A 7,730-nucleotide genomic window follows, 5' to 3' on the forward strand; every position below is an offset into this window, starting at 1 on the left:
CTCTGGAGCAGTCACCATGGAGGGAGGGGAGCTGAGCACGGACCACTGTGGGGCAGAAATTCACAGCTAGGAAGGGATTGGAGAGCAAGCGGTGTCCCCGCAGGTCAGGGAACTGAGGGCCAGAAAGGGGAGCCCCCCCCAGAAAGCAATGTCGCCCCTCAAATGTTAGCGGCTTGTATTTCACGCAAACCCACATCGTGATCCCTTGTTGGGGTGGTGATGTCCTCACTGGGGACCCTCATTCCAGGGGTGGTGATTGCAGCCCCTTGTGCCCGCTCAGAGGGAAAACGAAGAAGCCGGAGACCAGGATTGCGGTGTGGGCATCATTAGTGGTCATGCATCCCCTGCCCCTACCTTGGCAGCAAGGTGGCGCCACAGCACACAGAGTGCTGGACTTGCATTTGGGAAGACCCAAGTTCCAACGATACCCAGACACTCCAGGCTGTGTGACCCAGGGCAGGTCACCGCCTTCTCTCAGCTTTAGCTTCCACATCTGTAGAATGGGGCAGTATGAGCACTGAGCTCCCAAGGTTTTTGTGAGGATACAATGAAGCAGCATTGTATAAATGCTGGCTACTACTACCACTTATTATAACAGCAGTGATGCTACCTACCAGGGGAGGGATGTCTGGTGGTCGACATCTGAGGGAGGGAGCGTGGCACAGCAAAGTGATGGCAGAAGCAGGGGGACCTAGAGAGGGACAGAGGAGCCAGGGCCCGGATCCAGTGGCTGGATCACTCTTTCGCCCAGCGATGGGAGGCTTTCGCCATCTGGCCCAGCCGAAGCCACTGATTTCTTAGCCACGACCACTGTCAGAGCCCCAGGGGCTCTGCCAAGGCCCCCAGCCGCCAGCAGCCGAGCCGGTCGTAGAGCAAAACCTCAGGGTCCCTGTTCCTGTAATTTCCCCACCACGTTACTCTCGTTCTCTGAGACCTGTGACCCCTGTGTTCTCTTAGGGGCCCGAGTGGTTATCGGTGATTGCAAAGGTAGCCACGGCCAGCTTCCCTGTGACTCCCACCACCGCACAGGCTGCTCAGAGGATTGCCAGGTTTTTCTGAAGCTGGATAGTGATAAGTGGGCCCATGGGCTTGAGCCAGCCGAGCAGACTGATGAGCAGACCTCTGCCGCACTTCTGGGCTGAATTCTGTAAGAAGTATAAGCTGCCCAGGCTGCCTGCGTGGTGGCCCAGACCTGTGCCATCTCCTTGGGCAGCCTCCGGCTCAGCTACCTCCTCATGTCTCGGCACAATGCCAGGCTCTGTGCCCCTGCACCATGAAACCAATGCCCACACAGAGGCACCCATGGCTCGAGGGAGGCAGAGAAGGCTAGGCTGAGCATGGCAGGGTCTGCTCGCTTCCAGGGCTTGCTGAGGTCCCCTCCGATGACTCTCTGATGGGGATTCCCAAGACCCTCTTGGCCAACACTCTCCAGGGTGCCTGAAACAAGGGACTCTGTCATGCAACCCAGCTCTCTTTTCCTAGAGAAAAACCAGTCCCTTGTGGCCTGCGGGCCACGAGCATTATGTGCTCCTCAGGATGTGAACTAATTTCTAGCAAATGGCTACACGCTCCAATGAACTGGACAGTGAGCAGCAGCTCGGACAATCCTGGTCGTTAGAAGTCACAGAACAAGTTGTTATTCAGGGAAAGTAAATCTCTTAGCAGCTTCTGAGAAAAGCAAGAGAGAATTGACCGGTTTAAATGGAGAAATAACACACTTCACTCAAAATCTGACCACTGAAAAAATGCACTTCAAGAACTCAGCTGGCCTGCTCCCCCATGCTGAGCAGGTTCACGATCAGCAGGAGAGGTGATGGGATATTAGGGAAAGCCATACCAGTCCCCCTCTGATGAGGATCACATTAGGAGACTCAATCACTCAGAATCAATGCCAATATCCCTGCCCAGAAAGTCCTCTCAGTCACACCGGGTGGGGAGTGTAGCCAAAAGGGCCTTTGGAAGGCCCTGTCCTGGGCTCATAGGAGTAAACCTTAGGGCCCTGGAATTCTTCAGGAAAACCCCCAACAGAACAATCCCTGCCCTCAGGCCCTGGGGGGAGGGAAGGGAGTGCAGATACACACCCATAAATCGACAATAATGCTGATGATGACTGCAGCGCTCATGGCCTCCCAGGCACTGGGCGAAGTGCTTTAGAAATGTTATTTCAGGGGCAGCTAGGTGGCGCAGTGGATAGAGAACCAGCCCTGGATTCAGGAGGATCTGAGTTCAAATGTGGCCTCAGACACATGCCACTCACTAGCTGTATGACTCTGGGCAAGTCATTTAACCCCATTGCCTGGACAAAAAAAAAGAGGGAAAAAAAGAAAGAAATGTTACTTCATTTGGTCCTCACAAGAAGTTAAGTGCTATTTTCGTCTCCATTTGACAGTGGAGGAAACTGAGGCAAATAGGGGTTGAGTAATTTGCCCAAGATTACACAGCTAGTAAGTCTCTAAAGTCAGATTAGAACTCTGATTGTAATACTGGTGATTCAAAGAGGTATGGAACAGACCTCCAAAGAGATGTGTGGAGGGCAGTGATCAGGACAATCTTCACGTGGATGGGACAGCTGTGCGCTGAAGGAAGATGGGTGTTCTGTGAGGTCGAGAGAAGGAGATACATAGATATAGATATTGGAGGGGAGAAGAGAGGAGGGGAGGGGAACGGGATGGCCTAGGACAGAGGTGGGCACAGGGAGGGGTCAGCTATCGAGGAGGAGACAGCAAAGAAACGAGAAGGAGAAGGAGCAGACAGACACAGACGGGAGGGGAGCCACTTCTGTTCAGCCACAGGACTGTAAGGAGAAACCAAAAGTGTAGGAAAGGGACAGAATCATGGTTCTGAAAGCTGAGGGAAGACAAGTAGAAAGAAGGCTGAGAAGGAGCCTGGAGCCAGCTATTGGGTCTCCTTGGAGGGAGCACTTTGGTTGGGAAGTTAGTATGGAAGGGAGTGAGTTTGTGATGTCCGAAGCCAGATCTCAAAGCCACACTGGGGCTAATGTCCAGGGGTGTGAGGGGCGCAGTGGATAGAGTGCTTGGGCCTGGAGCCAGGAAGACCTGACACTTAGTATCTGTGTTACCCTGGGCAAGTCACTTAACCTCTGCCTGCCTCAGTTTCCTCAGCAGTAAAAGGAGCTGGAAAAGGAAGTGGCAAACCACCCTCAGTATCTTTGCCAAGAAAACCGTTTCCACGGGCAGCATTAGCATGTTCTGGTCCGCAGGGTCACAGACAGTGGGACTCAGATGAATGACCAAACAACAGGCTGATGTCCATAGAGTTCAGTGCTTCGTAACCTATGGGCTGTGACCCCTGGGGGGCCATAAATGGAGAGCAAGGGGGGCCCCAGTCCATGACCAACCACGGCCACAGTGACTTTTATTTAGCTCCGGCAAAATACAACAACTGAGGGGAGGGTCTCATCCAATCCCGGGCTGGGGGAGACCAGGGCTGTATCCAGGGGAAGCTCTGCACTGGGTAGATGGGAGCCTCCTACACCCTGGCAGGACGAGCAGCCTGGAGCCTTTAGGGGGCCCCACCCTCCTCAACATAAGCCCCTAGTGGATTCTTCTCCCCAGTGGAGCTCCCCTCCCAATGACTCTCCCTTCTCCTATGATTCTCTCCTCCCCAAAGACCCTCCCATTCCAGAGCAGATCTTGTCTAATGACTCTTCAGCAGCACACCAGGTAACTCTATCCCAGGTGAAGTAACTTGCTTTTCATATAATCTGGCCCCTGGATCCTCCCCCTCCTGTTTCCCCCAATCCCCAATCCAAAATCTTCACATGAAGCCAGTCAGAGCAGTTAGATTACATCTGAGTGAGCCTGGAGCTCATTTCACCATTCCGTGGCCAAAGTTCCACCCTATTCATTTAGGCCTTTCCTGAGTGGTCTGGCTCGCTTGTGTGGAGGAAGCCTAGCTTGGATTAGCAGAGGGGCAAGTGAAGGGATGGTTGGAGGGTGGGGCAAGGGGAGCCCTCCAAGCAGATGACAAGGAAGCTGCCACTGGGAGAAGAAGAATGGGCAGGATGTGGCTGGGCTGGGGAGAAATCACCCCGAGGGAGAGAAGGCCCAGGGATCCCAGCTCCAGCACCCCATCCCCCATAGCTGACTTTCATGGAAACAATATGAGAGAGGCACAGTGATGCCTGGGGAAAAGTTCCAGCTGCCATTCTGGCAGTGCAATTGATGCCACCTGATCTCGTGATCCTGGGGGAGAGGGAGAAGTGGGGTGGTTTCCCAGAGAGGGGCACAGTGGGGGAAGATTACCAAATGGAAGTTACACTCCCTACACCAGGATGTAATGAGAACTTGGTAGGGAGTTAGTGGCTACCAGAAAAAGAGAGAAACCCTTCCAAAGACTATTGCCCTGGAGCAAAGCCCAGGTCACTCCACCCTAGCTGTGGTCTTAGAGTTGCCTAACTTACCCAGCATCATTGGGCAATTGAATCCATGCTTTCCTGACTGTGCCCAAGATGGCGGGATAGAGGAAGTTTTACAGCTGAGCTCTCCCCACTCCTCTCCAAACAACTCTAAAATAGTCCTTCAAATTGAACCCTGAAACGGCAGAATGAGAGACTTTCCAGCCTAAGACAGCTTAGGAGGAGAGGTCCAGGACACTGAAGGACACTGAGGTGGTGCCCGCCTGGAGCACACACAGTAGCCACACCCATGATGGGGATTGGGGGTGGCAAAGATGGCAGCAGCAGCAAGTGTGGAAGCTCTCAGCCCAGAGGCAGTAAGGGAATTGGAAAACTGACCAGAAAGAGATTACAGTGAAAACAATGTACAACTTTTAACAACTTTAGCCATGTTGCAGGATATAAAATAAACCCACAAAACCCAGCAGGAAGAGATTGAAGGAAAAATCCCACTTTAGAATAACTGCAGACCACATTTGGTATTGGAGAGGGTATTTGCCTAGGCAAACTCAGAGATTATATGAGCACAATTACCATTTTTCATGTAAATAAAGACAGATCTAAACAATTAGATAAATATCAATTGCTCATGGGTAGGATGAGCTAATATAATAAAGATGACAATTCTACCTAAATTAATTTACTTATTCAGTGCCATACCAATCAAACTACCAAAGAATCACTTTATAGAGCTAGAAAAAATAAAAACAAAATTTCATCTGGAAGAACAAAAGCTCAACAATATCAAGGGAAGCAATGAAAAAAAGGTGAAGGAAAGCAGCCTGGTAGCAGCAGATCTAAAACTATGCTACAAAGCAGTGATCGTTAAAACAGTCTGATACCGGCTAAGAGACAGAGGGGGGATCAGTGCAATAGATGAGGTACACAGTACACAGTGGTCAATGACCATAGTAGTCTAGTGTTTGATAAACCCAAAGATTCAATCTTTTGGGGTGAGAACTCACCATTTGACAAAAATTGCTGGGAAAATTGGAAAGTAGTTTGGCAGAAACTAGGCCTAGAACAACATCTCACACCATATATCAAGACAAGGTCAAAATGGGTACATAACTGGGACATAAAAAGTGACATCATAAGTAAATTAGGGGAGCATGGAAAAATTTGCCTGTTAGGTCTATGGATAAAGGAAGAGCGTGGGACCAAAGAAGAGACAGAATTATGTGAAGGGTAAGGCAGAATTTGGATTACATAAAATTAAAAAGGTTTTGCATAGACAAAACCAGTACAGCCAAAATTAGAAGGAAAGTAGGAAATGGGGGGAAATTTTAGAGCAATTTTCTCTGATAAAGGCTTTATTTCTAAAATATAGGTAGAACTGAGTCAAATATATAAAAATTACAGCCATTTCCTAGTTGATAAATGGGCAAAAGTCTGCGTGAGGGATTGTGTGCTGGCCGCGCCGTGCACTCTCCTCCTATAAGGAGCAGGCTGCCAAGGTCATACTACTTACCAGTCTTCGGTGCCCACCCGGATAAACACACAGAGACGAGCCGATCAGGAGGTGCCAACACTTGAGCTTTATTCAGAGGCCATCACAGCAAGGCCAAGCAGGAAGGCCAGAACAAGAGAGCAGGAGCAAAAGAGAGAGTGAGCTCCGATCTCTACTGTTCCTTAAGTACCTACTTAGCCCCTCCTCCTCAGCCCGCCTACTAGTCATTGATTGTAGGGTCAGATACCGGAAGGGGATGTCTGGGGTTAGCGCTTAGACCAAGGGAGAAGACGTGACTCAGGAGGCTGGGACCGGATACAGGAAGGAGGCGTCTGGGTTAGAGCTGTACCTAGGGAGAGGACGTGACCCAGGAAGTCAGGCCCAGATACTGGGAGGAGGCGTCTGGGGTCAGTGCTACACAAAGGGAAAGTACGTGACCCAGGAAGTCAGGAAGGAGATGTCTGGGGTTAACGTTGCACCTAGGGAAGAGGACTAGACAAAGGAACTCGTTCTCTGCCATCCCACTCCCACGTGGCACAGCCCCCTGCCTCAGGAGCATGTGCTCCGGCTACTTCCTAATATCTTGTTCCTACCCCATCTTGCCACACTCCTCACTTGGCAGTAGTCAACATCAGACAATCCCTCACAATTCCCCCTTTTTGTTTAATTGAGGGGGCAGAGATGGGGTCTCAATACTAGGCCTTCGGTTCTGAGTGCCTCTATTGAACCTCTAAGAATCCTAAGGAAACCTCCTAATATAGTGGGTAGTAACAATAAATGCCCAATGGGTTATAAGGAAGGGGATGGGGAGAGAGATATGCTTAATCCAATCGCTAAGATGATGAACAATGTCATCAGTCTCATGCTGGTGCCAAGTGTCAGATATGTTCCGCGCCAGTGTAATTAACACCCGTAAAGCCTGGAGTACAGAGGAAAGATTTGTAGCCTGGATCTGGGAAAGGGCACGGGTATCATTACACCAAATAGAAAAGAAAGGGAGAGTGTCATTTATGCTTTGTGAAACGGTGTCGCAAGTGGCGTTATGATTTAAGGGTGTTACACAAATGGATCAATATCAGCCATGGCATGGCAACTGCTGTCTCAATTCCAGCCACATAAGTTCATTCCCAATGTCCTGAGTAGCCAATGCTACTTTTTTGAATCTGCTCCTCCAGCTGCTGATCAATATCAGCCTGCACTTGGAGGGCATGGGCGAATTTATTGGCCAGCTCCTCTAATTTTTCAGGCAAGCAATTGCTGTCCGCTGTATAAGACCTGTATCTGGAACTCCTCGAAGATGGATGCTGCCAACGCCAATTGCCCCCAGCCATTCTCTCTTGTGTCGACAATAATTGACAGGGGTGCTCAGGGCACTGGAGCTGACGCAATCTGTGTCAAAGTCCCGATCGCGCAAAAAAAGTGAAAACAGTTTACTCAGTTTAGTCATCCTAACTGTCTTTTCTTTCTGCTCTCTCTGAATTTTCTGTTGACTGTGTTTCTTCTCCCGCCCTTGTTGTCTCTCCCGGGGCTTCTTCAACTTGTTTTGTTCTTCTTTCTGGTACCCAGCGGCTCTGGCCATCAGGATCTGTAAGACATAAATACCCCGGCCCTCTCCACAACACTACGGATGGGCCTTGCCAGTTTCCCTCATCGTCCTTCCAGAGGACTTTCTGGTTTAGGGATGGTGCATGTAGTGCTGTTTTTAAGGGGCCAGTTGAATTGCAAGTGGGTGGTGTTATTAGCTGTAGCATGCTGGGAGATAGGCCCGTGTCTCTATCTAGACAGAGAAAATTGTATGTATATAAAGCTTTATCCATGTCTGCTTGGGTAGGCCACCGCCCGGTGCCCCGACCTCCTACTGCC

This window comes from Vombatus ursinus, unplaced genomic scaffold, assembly GCF_900497805.2.
Source record: "Vombatus ursinus unplaced genomic scaffold, bare-nosed wombat genome assembly UNPS02014799.1, whole genome shotgun sequence".
NCBI classification, from domain to species: domain Eukaryota; kingdom Metazoa; phylum Chordata; class Mammalia; order Diprotodontia; family Vombatidae; genus Vombatus; species Vombatus ursinus.